Below are 15,244 nucleotides of genomic sequence, written 5' to 3'. Positions count from 1 at the left end.
GATCAGCCATGATCTTATTGAATGGTGGAGCAAGCTCGAGGGTCCGAATGGCCGACTCCTGCTCCTATTTCTGATATTCTTATTTTCTTATAAATGCACCCCAGGACTCCCCTTCAAATAGTGCTATGAGATATTTTACGTTCACCTGTGAAGACAGACAAGGCCTCGGTTTAACGTTGCTTCCAAAAAATGGCCCCTCTGACAATACGGTGCTTCCCTCAGTACTAAACGGAAGTGCCAGCCTGGATTATGTGCTCAAGTCTTTGGAGTGGGGCAGCTGGAACCCACAACCTTTTGACTCAGTGCGAGTGCTGCCATTTAGCTTCGGCTGATGACTAGAGCGGAGCCGCCTGTGCTGACATTCTCAGAGCGAAGAAAAATAGGAGATGGAAAAATAGTTTTGAAAACTTTCCACTGGCAGTGCACTGATCATCTCTTTCTCCCACAGCGGGGTTCTGTCGTGAATCCCGGGCACAGACCAGCGAGACTTTCCTCCCATGTGTTACTGACCTGGTGCCAGGAATGAGGCCGGGGGCATGGAGTGGCTGGAAATGTGCCCCATTCAGAGAGGGTGGGGGCTGTGCTGAAAGTTCAGACTGTTATCTGTGGAATCAGTTGATTGTGAATTTCATGAGCCAGGTGCATGTCAGAGGGGGTATAGCTCAGTGGTAGAGCATTTGACTGCAGATCAAGAGTTTGCTGGTTCAAATCCAGTTGCCCCCTTGTTGAACTTTATGTTATCACGGAAAGATGCACACACTTCTCTACACCATGTCCATAATTTAGCATAATCAATAAAATAACTGCATAAACAGTTTGTTGTAATTTTAGAAAGATCTGAATATTTTTAAAGCAGTGTTAAGCGTTATCTAATCATTTCTTGAAAGGACCCTGTCTTTTTTGAAATTTTGTCTTGACCCTGATGGTGTTCCACATTAGAAACCATTTTATGCTCAAACACACAACAAACCTGGTTTTGTCTAGGGGTGGAGCATTTCACTGCAGACCAAGCATCCCTGACTCTAATCCAGATTCCGTCTTCGGTGTTCACAAATCAGATTTGCTAAAGGAGCACCCGCTCTGTGATCATAGAATCATGGATAGTACAGCACAGAAGGAGGCCATTCGGCCCATCGAGTCTGCGCTGGCTCTTTCAAAGAGCAATCCAGTCAGTCCGACCCACCCTGTTCTTTCCCCATAATCACTGAAATTCTTTCTCATTCAAGTATTTATCCAATTCCCTTTTTAATGATACTATTGAATCTGCTTCCTCCATCCTTTCAGGCAGTGCCTTACAGATCATAACTTGCTGTGTGGAAAAAATGTCTCCCCATTTTCTCAATAATTTCTTGAAATTACCCCATCTATTCTCCTCCTTTCTTTTTAGCCCTGATGGTGTCTTGTGCTATGGATCATTTTATTCTGAACTACTGAAACTGTGGGCATACATCTGGGGGTATAGCTCAGTGGTAGAGCATTTGACTGCAGATCAAGAGATTTGTGGTTCAAGTCCAGATGCTTCCTCAATAACATACATGTTTTTGCAAATAAGCATTCACAATGTAGTCTTTTCTTCAGAATAGCACTGTGATCGTTATAGTCATTAATAATAACTCTTCATAGTTACCAATTATAGAATGGTTACAGCATGGTAGAGCCTATTGAGTCTGTGCAAGCTTTCTGCATGAGCACTTCAGTCAGTACCTTTCCCCATAATCCTGCCATTTATTCTTCTTCAGGTACTTCTCTAATTCCCTTTTGAAAGCCATGATTGAATCTGCCTCCACCACCCTTTCAGGCAGTGCATTCTAGATCCTAACCACTCGCTGCATCAAACAGTATTCCCTCATGCCAATCACCTTAAATCTGTGTCCTCTGGTTCTCGACCCTTCCGCCAATGGGAACAGTTTCACCAAAAATCAATCCTCGTGGTGATGAAGATGCAGATTGTGGTTTTGGAGGTGGAGGCAGTGAGCAAGAGTTTGCACACAGCAAGCTCCCATAACCTGCAATGAGATAAATGAACAGATAATCTGTTTTATTCTAATACAAAGGCAAAATACTGCAGATGCTGCAATCTGGAATAAAAACAGAAAATGCTGGAAATCTCAGCGGGTCAGGCAGCGTCTGTGGAGAGGGAGCAGAGTTAACGTTTCGGGTCAATGACCCTTCGTCAGAACTGGAGAGTGTTCGGAAAGGACAGATTCTTAACCAGCACTGAAAGGGGGAGGGGAAGAAAGAAGAAAAGGGAAGATCTGTGATAGGGTGGAAGGCAGGAGAGATTAGAGAGATAAAAGGGATGATGGGCCGAATTGAAATGGTAATGCCAAGAGTTAGAAAAACATTAGTCAAGATAAATGCAGCCCAGGACTCTTCTTCAAATAGTGCTATGAGATCTTCTGTGTTCATCTGAGGAGACAGACAAGGCCTCGATTTAATGTCTCATCCAAAAAACAGCCCCTCTGACAGTACGGCTCTTCCCTCAGTACTAAACAGAAGTGCCAGCCTGGATTATGGGCTCAAGTCTTTGGAGTGGGGGAGCTGGAACCCACAACCTTTTGACTCAGTGCGAGTGTTACCACTGAGCCTGGGCTAATGACTAGAGTGGAGCAGTTTGTGCAAACATTCTCAGAGTGAGACCGTGCACAAGAAATGTGGGGAGATTTAAACATAGTTTTGAAAACTTTCCACTGGCAGTGCACTGACCACCTCTTTCTCCCACAGCAGGGTCCTGTCTGCAGATGGGTGTGAATCCTGGGCACAGACCAGCAAGACCTTCTCCCCATGTGTTACTGACCTGGCGCCAGGAATGAGGCCGGGGGCACGGAGTGGGGCATCTCAGGAGTGGGTGAATATTCCGCCCGGCTGGAAATGTGACCCAATTAAGAGGTTGGGATCTGAAAATTCAGGCCTTTATCTATTGAATCATTTGATTGTGAAGCTCATGCGACACTGACATGTGAGAGGGAGTATAGCTCAGTGGTGGAGCATTTGCCCGCAGATATAAGATGTCCCTGGTTCAAATCCTGACTGCCCCCTCTTTGACTCTCATGTTGTCACCAAGAAGGGAAATTGCACACACCACCTCTATATCTTATCCATGATTATCATAATCAGTAAAATAACTCTACATAAGCAGTTTGGTGGCAATTTAGAAAGATCAGAATATTTTTGAAGCAATGTTTAGCATTGTCTAATCATAATCTTATCATGGATAGTCTTCTGTGCCATGAACCATTTTCTGCTGAAGCACACAAAACTACATGTGCCCGGGGGTAAAGCATTTGACTGCAGATCAAGCGGTCCTTGATTCTAATCCAGGTCCCTCCCCCCCCCCCCCCCCCCCCCCAGGTCCCCCAGTGCCATATATGTTTTCACAAACAAGATTTGCTCTGTGATCGTAGAACCATAGAATAGTACAGCACAGAAGGAGGCCATTCAGCCCATCGAGTCTGTGCCGGCTCTTTCGAAGAGCCATTCAGTTAGTCCCACTCGCCCGCTCTTTCCCATTTCCCTGCAATGTTTTATCCTTCGTGTATTTATCCAATTCACTTCTGAAAGCTATTATTGACTCTGTATCCACCACATTTATCAGGCAGTGCATTCCAAATCCTAACCACTTGTTGCATAAAAAAGTTTTACCTCCTGTCGCCTCTGGTTCTTTTGCCAATTGCCTTAAATCTGTGCCCTCTGGTTATCGACCCTTCAGCCATTGGAAACAGTTTCTCTTTATTTACTCTATCTAAACCCTTCATGATTTTAAACACCTCGCTCAAATCTCCTCTTGGCCTTCTTTGCTCTAAGGAGAACAACTCCAGCTTCCCCAGTCTATCCATGTAACCGTAATCCCTCATCTCTGGAACTATTCTAGTCAATCTCTTCTGTACCCTCTCCAAAGTCTTCATGTCCTTTCTAAAGTGCTGTGCCCAGAATTGAACACAATACCCCAGCTGGGGCCGAACTAGTGCTTTAGGCAGGTTTAGCATAACCTGTTGTCTTTTGTACACTATGCCTCTGTTTATAAAGCCCAGGATCCCATATTTCCCGCCACCTTCAAAGATTTGTGCACAAATATCCCCAGGTCTCTCTGTTCTTGCACCGCCTTTAAAATAGTACCCTTTAGCCTGTATTGTCTCTCCTCAATTGTTCTACTAGAATGTACCACCTCACTCTTTTCTGCATTGAATTTCATCTGCCATGTATCTGCCCATTCCACCAGCCTGACTCTATGCCCTTCCTGTTTACTACACTTCCAAGTTTCATGTCATCTTCAAATTTCAAAATTGTGCCCTGTACTCTCAAGTTGACAATGTATATCCAAAGCAGCAGTGGTTCTAGTGGGAACGCCACTGTGTACCCCCCTCCAGTCTGAAAACAGTCATTCACCACAACTTTCTGTTTTCTATCTCTTAGCCCATTTTGTACACATGCTCCTACTAATCCTTTTATTGCATGGGCTTCAATTCTGCTAACGAGCCTAATATGTGGCACTTAATCAAACGCCTTTCGAAAATCCATAAACATAACATCATCCACCCTCTCTGTTACCTCATCAAAAAACTCAATCAAGTTAGTCAAACAAAATTTACCCTTCACAAATCCTGCTTTATTAATCATGCTTGTCCAAGTAGCTGTTAGTTTTCTCCCAGATTATTGTTTCTAAAAGTTCCCCCACCATTGACGTTAAACTAACTGGCCTGTAATTCCCAGGGTTATCCTTCCCTTCACCCCCCCATTTTGAACAAGGGTGTAACATTTGCAATCCTCCAGTCCTCTGGCACCACCTCCGTATCTATGAAGGATTGAAAATTTGTAGCCAGCACCTCCGCAGTTTCTACCCTTACTTCCCTCAGCACCTTTGGAAGCATTCCGTCTGGACTGGGTGACTTCATAGAATCATAGAAGTTTACAGCACGGAAGGAGGCCATTTCAGCCCATCGTGTCCACGCCGGCCAACAAGAGGCTATCCAGCCTAATCCCACTTTCCAGCTTTAGGTCCGTAATCCTGTAGGTTACGGCACTTCAGGTGCACATCCAAGTACTTTTTAAATGTGGTAAGGGTTTCTGCCTCTACCACCCTTTCAGGCAATGAGTTCCAGACCCCCACCACCCTCTGGGTGAAGAAATTCCCCCTCAAATCCCTTCTAAACCTTCTGTCAATTACTTTAAATTTATGCCCCCTGGTTGCTGACCCCTCTGCTAAGGGAAATAGGTCCTTTCAATCCATTATATCTAGGTCCCTCATAATTTTGTACACCTCAATGAGGTCTCCCCTCAGCCTCCTCTGCTCCAAGGAAAACAAACCCAGCCTATCCAATCTGTCCTCATAGACTTCTCCACTTTAAGTACGATCAGCCTTTCCAATACCTCCACTTTATCTATTTTTATCTCATCCAGTATCCAAACAATATCCTCGTTTTGGCAAAGTCCTCTTCCTTGATAAACACCAATGTGAAGAATTAATTTTGTATCTCAGCCATATCTTCTGCCTCCAATACTTCTCCAATCTGGTCCCTAATTGGCCCCACCCCTCCTCTGACAACCCTGTTACTGTTAATATGCCTATTGAAGACCTTTGGATTGCGTTCTATGTTAGCCACCAATCTACTCTCGTACTGTACTGTCTCTTTGCCTCTTATTTCCTTTTTCACTTCTCCTCTGTATTTTTCATATTCAGTCTGATTCTCCCTTTGTAAAGTATTTGCTTCCTGGGTTCTTTGCTTAAGAATCCATAGCAACGCATTGCTATTAAGAACTAGTTGGTTTATTAACAAAGGTTTAACGATCACACTACACGTTACCAGTTCATCCACTAGGCTCACAACTGCATACCTCATCGTGGATGACCTAGACCCAACTGGCTGGGGTTTTATTGAGTCTTGTGAACATCACATTACTGGCTAAACCACTCACAATGCAACAGCTCTACAATTATTTTGTGTTGTATCAGTAATCAAGTGCCCCCGATTAAAGGGGGTCACACTCAAAAAAATTTTCAAGTGCCCCTTGTTTTTTTTTTGAGGGCACTAGAAACACAAATTATACAAGTTCCACTGGCTAAAAGGTGGTGGTGGGGGGGGCACTAAAACTGACAAGTTAAACAAATTAAACTTTAGACATTAAAATCAAATTAAAATTTGGTTGCCGGGGGTGATGATGTACTCCAGTCCTTCTGGCGCCCACCTCTCATGGAAGGCCGCAAACGTACCGGTGGACACCGCGTGCTCCATCTCCAGGGACACCCTGGCTCAGATGTAACCGTGGAAGTGAGGCAGGCAGTCGGGCTGAATGACCCACTCGACCGCCCGCTGCCTGGATCAGCTGTTGGCTCCCTTGACAATGCTCAGGAGCAGTCCTACGAGGAGGCCTTCCGACCTGTCCGCTTCACTCCGCACAGGGTGCCCAAAGATCAGGAGTGTGGGACTGAAGTGCAACCAGAATTTGAGGAGCAGCCCCTTCAAATATTGGAAGAGGGGCTGCAACCTCACACATTCAATAAAAACGTGGAACACGGACTCCTCTAGACCGCAGAAATTGCAGGCAGCCTGGGAGTCCATGAACCGATATAAAAACTTATTGCACGGGACTGCTCCGTGCAACATCCTCCAGGCTAAGTCCCCAATAAATAAGGGGAGGACTCTGGTGTAGCGAGCACTCCATTGGGGACGGCCGCCTCCTACAGACGGCAAGATGGTGTGTTATGGCGTGTCCAGACAGCAGACAAGGATAGCAACGTGGAGAGTGTGCAAAAGCAGCCCGTATAGGAATCCCCTCCGCGCGGAACTGAAAGGCATCAACAGCTCTACAACTCTTTTGCTGAAACAAAATAAACATTAACTCAAGTGCCCCCTTATTAAAGGGGGGAGACACTCCAAACACTTTTCAAGTGCCCTTTTTTTGTTTTTGGTGGGGGGGGGGGGGGTTTGTGTTTTTTTGTGGTTTTTTTTAGGGCACCGAGAGGCAAATTATACAAGTGCCCCCTGACTGGGGGGACACTAAAACCCGGCATTAAAACAAATTAAACTTTAAAACATATAAAATCAAATTAAAATTTGGTTGCCAGGGGTGATGATGCACTCCAGTCCCTCCGGCGCCCACCTCTCACGGAAGGCCACAAGCGTACCGGTGGACACCGCGTGCTCCATCTCCAGAGATACCCTGGCTCGGATGTAACCGCGGAAGAGAGGCAGGCAGTCGGGCTGAATGACCCACTCGACCGCCCACTGCCTGGACCAGCTGTTGGCCCCCTTGACCATGCCCAGGAGCAGTCCTATGAGGAGGCCTTCCGACCTGTCCACTTCACTCTGCACAGGGTGCCCAAAAAACAGGAGTGTGGGACTGAAGTGCAACCAGAATTTGAGGAGCAGCCCCTTCAAATATTTGAAGAGGGGCTGCAACCTCACACATTCAATAAAAACATGGAACACGGACTCCTCCAGACTGCAGAAATTACAGGCGGCCTGGGAGCCCGTGAACCGATTTAAAAACTTATTGCACAGGACTGCTCCGTGCAACACCCTCCAGGCCAAGTCCCCAATAAATAAGGGGAGGACTCCCGCGTAGAGAGCACTCCACTGGGGACGCCCGCCTCTTCCGGACGGCAAGATGGTGCGTTATGGCGTGTCCGGACAGCAGACGAGGATGGCAACGTGGAGAGTGTGCAAAAGCAGCTTGTATAGGAATCCCCTCCACGCAGAACTGAAAGGCATCAACAGCTCTACAAACCCGTGAGCATACTCACAGGTGCATACATTACACCCTTTTATTATCAAGCTGACATCTCTCATACGCCTCCATTTTTTGCTTCATCCTCTTAGCCAACTCCTTTGTAATCCAGAGCTCTGGCTTAGGTTGTCCACCCATTCTCCCTTGTAGGAATGTACCTAGACTCTACCCAAACCATATCTTTTTTAAACGCCACCCATTGTGCCATTACATTTCTGCCTGCCAGTCTTCAAATCCAATTTACCCAGGCCAGAACTCTCCTCACTTTGCTGAAATTAGCCCTCCTCCAGTTAAGTATTTTTATTTTAGATTGTGTTTTGTTCTTCTCCATAACTCATCGAAATCGTATGATACTATGATCACTATTACCAAGGTGCTCCCCCACTGTGACATTCTCCACTTGACCTGCTTCATTCCCCAGGACTAAACGCAGCAATGCCTCCTTCCTCGGTGGGCAGGAAACATACTGATCAAGAAAGTTCTCCTGAATACACTTGAGAAATTCCTCCCCTTCCCAGCCCTTAATACATTTACTGCCTCATTCACTATTGGGTTAGTTAAAGTCTCCTATTGTCACTACTCTATGGGCCCGAATTTGATGGACTTACCACCCACAGCTGCTGACTGCCGCCCATTGCCGCCGACATTCCTCTTCGGGTTCCGCCCAGTACCACTTTCCATTTGGGCTGGAACGGGCAGGAGGGGAGAGCCGCTGGGAATTGCCTGCTGATGTCAGCAGACGGCCGAGTGGCGTAAGTGGACTTCCGCCTGCCGAGCTGCCATATTCATGCGGGCGGGAGTCGGTGCCAGAACGGGAGTGCACCGCTGCAAGGTGGCTGGTCTGTCCCCCGTTTGAGGAGCTGGAAAAAAAGGTGAGTAAACATTTTTTTATCTTTTTATTTACAGGGACTTACCTGTATGGGGTCCCCCGATGGTGCTCTGATGGTTTTTTTTAATGCTTTTTCTTCGCAGGTCTTCAACTCTCCGTTGGCACAACTCCATCCTCGACTGCACTTGGGCGGCAAGCACCTCTGATGTCGAGAATAAATGCTCCCGCCTGCTGCCACCCAGATTGGCAGCCTACATCGTCCATTTGCCACCTGCCGACTTTCGAGGGCTCTCGGCGATGAATATCCCACCCAAAGTACTGTCCGGTACTTCGGCGACCATCAGCAGCACTTTGGGCGGCACTTGGGCGGGAGGGGGCCATGCTGAAAATCGGCCCCTATAACTCTAACACCTCTCAGTAATTTCCCTGAAAATCTGCTCCTCCATCTCCTTCCCACTGTTTGGTGGACTATAAAATGGGGTAATAGCTCCTCTATTGTTTCTTAACTCCAACCAAATAGATTCTGGCTTTGACCCTTCAGGACATTCTCTTTTTCTAGCACTGTATATTTTCCTTAATCAAAACTGCAATCCCTCCTCCTCTTTTTTCCTTCCCTATCTTTCCTGAATAGCTTGTACCCAGGAATATTAAACATCCAATCCTCACGTTTTTGAGTCAGGTCTCAGTTATCACCACTATATCATATTCCTATGTGTACATTTACACTTGCACTCCAAAGCTAACTTAAAGTTCTTTGTATTTTCTATGATCCCACCTAATACTCTTTTATTTCTAACTCTAACTGTCTCTCCCAGACGTCTGTGCACATTGTTTCTATTTGTTAATACTACATCTTGGTGCCCAAACCCCCAGCCGAATTAGTTTAAACCCTCTTCCACAGCACTTGGTAAACTGCCCGCGATGATATTGGTCACGTCTCTGTTCAGGTGCAACCCGTCCATCTTGAACAGGTCCCTCCTGCCCCGGAACTGGTCCCAATGTCCCAGGAATTTGAAGCCCTCCCTTCTGCACCATGTCTCAAGCCACGCATTAACCTGCCATAACCTCCTATTTCTACTCTCACTCGCACATGGCATTGGGAGTAATCTAGAGATTACTACCTTTGAAGTCCTGCTTTTTAACTTCCTCCTAGCTCCTTAGACTCTGACTGCCCAGGACCTCAACCCTCTTCCTCCCTAAATTGCTGGTTCCAACATGGACCATAACTTCTGGCTCTTTCCCTTCTCTCCGTGATGTCCCTTACCCCGGAACCAGGAAGGCAACATACCATATGGACCCACATCATTGGTGGCAGAGCTGCCTGTCTGTCCCCCTGGCTATCAAATCCCCAACTGTAGCGGTGGGTATAGAGAGGCCGCGATCAGCAGAGGGGAGGCCCAAGGCTTCCTTGAGAGGCCTGGGGGAAGCACCTCTGCTCCTCCTGGCCCACAAGGAGCAGAAGTAGGCCATTTGGCCCCTCGAGCCTGCTCCACCATTCAATAAGATCATGGCTGATCTGATCTTGGTCTCAACTCCACTTTCCTGCCTGTTCCCCGTAACCCTTTTAAAGTTCAAAAATCTGTCTATCTCCACATTGACCCAGCCTCCACGGCTCTCTGGGGTAGAGAATTCCAAAGATTCACGACCCTCTGAGAAGAAATTCCTCCTCATCTCCGTTATATTCTGAAATTATTCCCCCTAGTTCTAGATTCAAATTTGCTGGAGTTCTTTGAGGATGTAACGAACAGGGTGGATAAAGGGGAACCAGTGGATGTGGTGTATTTGGACTTCCAGAAGGCATTTGACAAGGTGCCACATAAAAGGTTACTGCACAAGATAAAAGTTCACAGGGTTGGGGGTAATATATTAGCATGGATAGAGGATTGGCTAACTAACAGAGAACAGAGAGTCGGGATAAATGGTTCATTCTCTGGTTGGCAACCAGTAACTACTGGGATGCTGCAGGGATCAGTGCTGGGACCCCAACTATTTACAATCTATATTAATGACTTGGAAGAAGGGACGTAGCCAAGTTTGCTGATGATACAAAGATGGGAGGAAAAGCAATGTGTGAGGAGGACACAAAAAATCTGCAAAGGACATAGACAGGCTAAGTGAGTGTGAAAAAATTTGGCAGATGGAGTATAATGTTGGAAAGTGTGAGGTCATGCACTTTGGCAGAAAAAATCAAAGAGCAAGTTACATTTAAATGGAGAAAGATTGCAAAGTGCCGCAGTACACCGGGACCTGGGGGTACTTGTGCATGAAACACAAAAGGATAGTATGCAGGTACAGCAAGTGATCAGGAAGGCCAATAGTACCTTGGCCTTTATTGCAAAGGGGATGGAGTATAAAAGCAGGGAAGTCTTGCTGCAGCTATACAAGGTATTGGTGAGGCCACACCTGGAATACTGCGTGCAGTTTTGGTTTCTATATTTACGAAAGGATATATTTGCTTTGGAGGTAGTTCAGAGAAGGTTGACTAGGTTGATTCCGGGGATGAGGAGTTTGACTTATGAGGAAAGGTTGAGTAGGTTGGGTCTCTACTCATTGGAATTCAGAAGAATGAGAGGTGATCTTATCGAAACGTATAAGATTATGAGGGGGCTTGACAAGGTGGATGCAGAGAAGGTGTTTCCACTGATGGGGGAGCCTATAACTAGAGGCCATGATTTTAGAATAAGGGGCCGTCCATTTAAAACAGAGATGAGGAGAAATTTCTTCTTTCAGAGGGTTGTGGATCTGTGGAATTCACTGCCTCAGAGAGCGGTGGAAGCTGGGATATTGAATAAATTTAAGACCGAAATAGACAGTTTCTTAAATGATAAGGGGATAAGGGGTAATGGGGAGTGGGCGGGGAAGTGGAGCTGAGTCCATGATCAGATCACCCATGATCTTATTGAATGGCGGAGCAGGCTCGAAGGTCTATGGCCTACTCCTGTTCCTATTTCTTATGTTATTATGTTCTTATGTTCTTATTGGTACACTCATAATAAAGGATGAAACTGAGTACTGTGTACAATGAGCAAGTGTGACTTTAGCTCCTTTAATAAGACTCCAGAGTGCAAGTACCTCGTGGGAGGCCTCTTTATATACTCTGCTCCCAAGGGATGCTGGGATCCCTTGGGACTCCAACAGGTGGGCCCTCTGGTGGTCAGATGTCATGCAGATTACACAGGTTAAATATATTACATCACTCCCCCGTGAAGTCAACAGTACACTTATTTACAGGGGGTGAGACGATCTGGGGCTTTACGTTCCCTTGTCGATCGTCTCGGTACAAATGCGGGTGTGGGTGGGTTGGTCACTTCTTCACTGGGCTGTTGGGCAGCCGGCCTTGCTGGGCTGTTGGGAATGATGAGTTCGGCATTGTGGTCAACCATGATGTCAGTTGCCACTTGTGTGTTGGAGGGTCAAAGTTGGTGGTGTCCTCTTCGGGTTCTTCGTAGCTGTTGGTGAACCGCAATTTGATTTGGTCCAAATGTTTTCTGTGCGTTTATCGATTGGCCAATTTGACCTGAAACATCCTACTCCCCTGTTTGGCTGTGACCGTGCCAGCGAGCCATTTGGGACCATGTCCATAATTGAGCACAAATGCGGGATCATTGATCTCAATATCGCGTGACAAATTTGCGCGGTCATGGTACACACTTTGTTGATGCCGCTTGCCCTCCATGTGATCATAGAGATCAGGGTGGACAAGAGAGAGCCTTGTTTTGAGCGCCCTTTTCATGAGCAGCTTGGCTGGGGGAACCCCGGTGAGTGAGTGGGGTCTGGTGCGGTAGCTGAGCAGCACTCGGGACAGCCGGGTCTGCAAGGAGCCTTCCAACACACATTTCAAGCTTTGCTTGATGGTCTGAACTGCCCGTTCTGCCTGGCCATTGGATGTGGGCTTGAATGGAGCAGATGTGATGTGTTTGATCCCGTTGCACGTCATGAATTACTTGAATTCAGCACTGGTGAAGCACGGCCCATTGTCGCTGACTAGGACATCAGGCAAGCCGTGCGTGGCAAACATGGTTCATAGGCTTTCAATAGTGGTCGTGGACGTGCTTACTGACATTATTGCACATTCTATCCATTTTGAGTAAGCGTCCACGACAACCAAAAACATTTTGCCTAGAAATGGGCCCGGATAGTCTACGTGGATCCTCGATCACGGTTTGGAGGGCCATGACCACAAACTTAGCGGTGTCTCTCTGGGTGCATTGCTCAGCTGAGAGCAAGTGTTGCACTGACGCAGTAGTGAATGTAGGGGTTCAAGCAGGGTGCTTAACCTAGGTAGGAAATTACCGAAATAGTTAAGGAGTCCCAGGAACGACCGCAGTTCCATCACGTTCTGTGGTCACGGCACGTTCTTGATGGCCTCCATCTTGGCGTCGGTGGGTCTGATGCCATCCGCTGCGATTCTCCTTCCCAAGAACACGACGTCCTGTGCCAGGAAAACACACTTCGAGCGTTTCAACCTAAATCCCACGCGATCCAACCAACTAAGAACCTCTTCCAGATTCTTCAAGGCTCCATGGTGTTCCGACCTGTAACCAATATGTTGTCCTAGAAAACCACTGTGCAAGGAACCGACTTTAGCATGCTCTCCATGTTCCGCTGGAAGATTGCCACGGCCGACCGAATCCCGAACGGACACCGGTTGTAGATAAACAGACCTTTGTGCGTGTTGATGCAGGTGAGGCCTTTCAAAGACTCCTCCAGCTCTTGCGTCATGTAGGCCGAGGTCAGGTCCAGCTTGGTGAACGTCTTCCTTCAAGCCAGGGTCGCAAGTAGGTCATCTGCCTTGAGTAGCGGGTACTGGTCCTGCAGCGAAAAACGGTTAATCGTTACTTTATAGTCCCCGCAAATTCTAATCGTGCTGTCCTCCTTAAGTCCCGGGACAATCGGACTGGCCCAGTCGTTAAATTCCACCAGCACGATGATGCCTTCACATTGCAGCCTGTCCAGCTCAATTTCTACTTTTTCACGCATCATGTACGGTACTGCCCGTGTCTTGTGGTGGATGGTCGCGTACCGGAAACCAAATGGATCTGCATCTTCGGCCCCTCGAAGCTTCCAATGCCTGGCTCGAACAACGATGGGAACTTGCTCAGAACCTGGGTACATGAGGCGTCGTCGACGGACGAAAGCGCTCGGATGTCATCCCAGTTTCAGCGGATTTTTCCCAGCCAGCTTCTGCCAAACAACGTGGGGCTATCCCTGGCACAATCCACAGCGGGAGTTCGTGTACTGCTCCTTCATAGGAGACTTTGACTTCAGCACAGCCAATTACAGGGATTAGTTCCTTGGTGTAAGTCCTTAGTTTGGTGTGAATGGGGCTGAGCTTGGGCTTGTGTGCCTTTTTGCCCCACAGCCTGTTGAAGGCCTTTTTACTCATTATGGACTGACTTGCCCCCATGTCCAGTTCCATAGGGCCCAAGTTTCCACATGATTCGCGCCTGATTTTTAGGAGCAACTGGTGGAGAACAGACTATTTTAGAAATCGCAATTCTCCACATTTTTTTTTCTGCAGTTCTAGTCAGGTAGAACAGTTCTAGTTTAGAACAGAATTTTTTCTTCAAAAGGGGGCGTGTCCGGCCACTGACTCCTGATTTGAAAGTTTCCACAGTGAAAATATACTCCAAACTAAAGTAGAATGGCGCAAGTGAAGATTTTTGTAGAACTGAAAAAACCTGTTCTACACATTAAAAAATCAGGCGCAGGTTACAAATTAGGCGCCCAGAACGAGGTGGGGGGGAAGGGAACTCATTAAATTTGACAATAAATCCTTATTTATACTTCTACAAATATTATACAAATAAATCCAACCTGAATAAACATTTATAAGCCAAGAAAAGATTAAATACCTGTGTGAAAGTGCTTCAGCCAGGGAGAATTCTGTAGCTGTTCGTGCTGCTGAGCGAGGGAGGGAGAGAGAGAGAGAGGGGAGGGAAGGAGAGAGAGAGAGAGGGGAGGGGAGGGAGAGAGAGAGGGGAGGGAGGGAGAGAGAGAGAGGGGAGGGGGGAGGGAGGGAGAGAGAGGAGGGAGGGAGAGAGAGAGAGGGGGAGGGAGGGAGAGAGAGGAGAAAGGGAGGGAGAGAGAGAGAGAGAGGAGGGGGGGTCGGGGGAGCGGGTGTCGGGTCGGGGGTCGGGAGCGGGTGTCGGGTCGGGGGAGCGGGCCTCGGGTCGGGGAGCGGGCCTCGGGTCGGGTCGGGGGGGGGGGAACGGGTCTCGGGTCGGGGGTGGGGGGGGAGAACGGGGGTCGGGTCGGGGAGCGGGTGTCGGGCGGGGGGGGGGGAGCGGGTCTCGGGTCGGGTCGGGGGGGGGGAGAGCGGGGGTCGGGGCGGGGGGTGGGGGGAGCGAGTGTCGGGTCTGGTCGGGCGGGGAGCAGGAGCTGGCCGTGGGAGGAGCCTCATTCACGCAGCCCCAGTGAGGCCATTGGGCCAGGGCTAGGAGCTGCGTGCTTCGGGCCCCTCCTACACACTTCGGCGCCTGGAGCTACTGCACTTGCGTGCCGACTGTAGCGCGCATGTGCAGAGGTCCCGGCACTGTTTTCAGCGCAGGGACCTGGCTCCGCCCCCCCCCCACAGCTCGTGCCGGCTGCGCCGAGTGCCACAGGACCTGTAAGTCGGTGGAGACTACCGAGGATTTTTTTAGGCGCCGTTTTAGGCGCGAAAAAGCTGGGCGCCCGTTTTTTTTCTTG

At 48.1% G+C, this 15,244-nt stretch overlaps 2 non-coding genes across 2 annotated transcripts; both read left to right on the top strand.

Annotated features, from left to right (window-relative positions):
• The first annotated feature begins 651 nt into the window (after nucleotides 1–651).
• Nucleotides 652–723, top strand: trnac-gca (transfer RNA cysteine (anticodon GCA)). The gene has a single exon. It is a non-coding gene; the product is annotated as a tRNA-Cys (tRNA).
• Nucleotides 724–1,452: 729 nt separating this feature from the next.
• trnac-gca (transfer RNA cysteine (anticodon GCA)) lies at nucleotides 1,453–1,524 on the top strand. Its single transcript has one exon. It is a non-coding gene; the product is annotated as a tRNA-Cys (tRNA).
• The last annotated feature ends 13,720 nt before the right edge of the window (nucleotides 1,525–15,244 follow it).

This window comes from Pristiophorus japonicus, chromosome 21, assembly GCF_044704955.1.
Source record: "Pristiophorus japonicus isolate sPriJap1 chromosome 21, sPriJap1.hap1, whole genome shotgun sequence".
NCBI classification, from domain to species: Eukaryota; Metazoa; Chordata; class Chondrichthyes; family Pristiophoridae; genus Pristiophorus; species Pristiophorus japonicus.
This window is presented reverse-complemented; position numbering and strand designations above follow the sequence as displayed.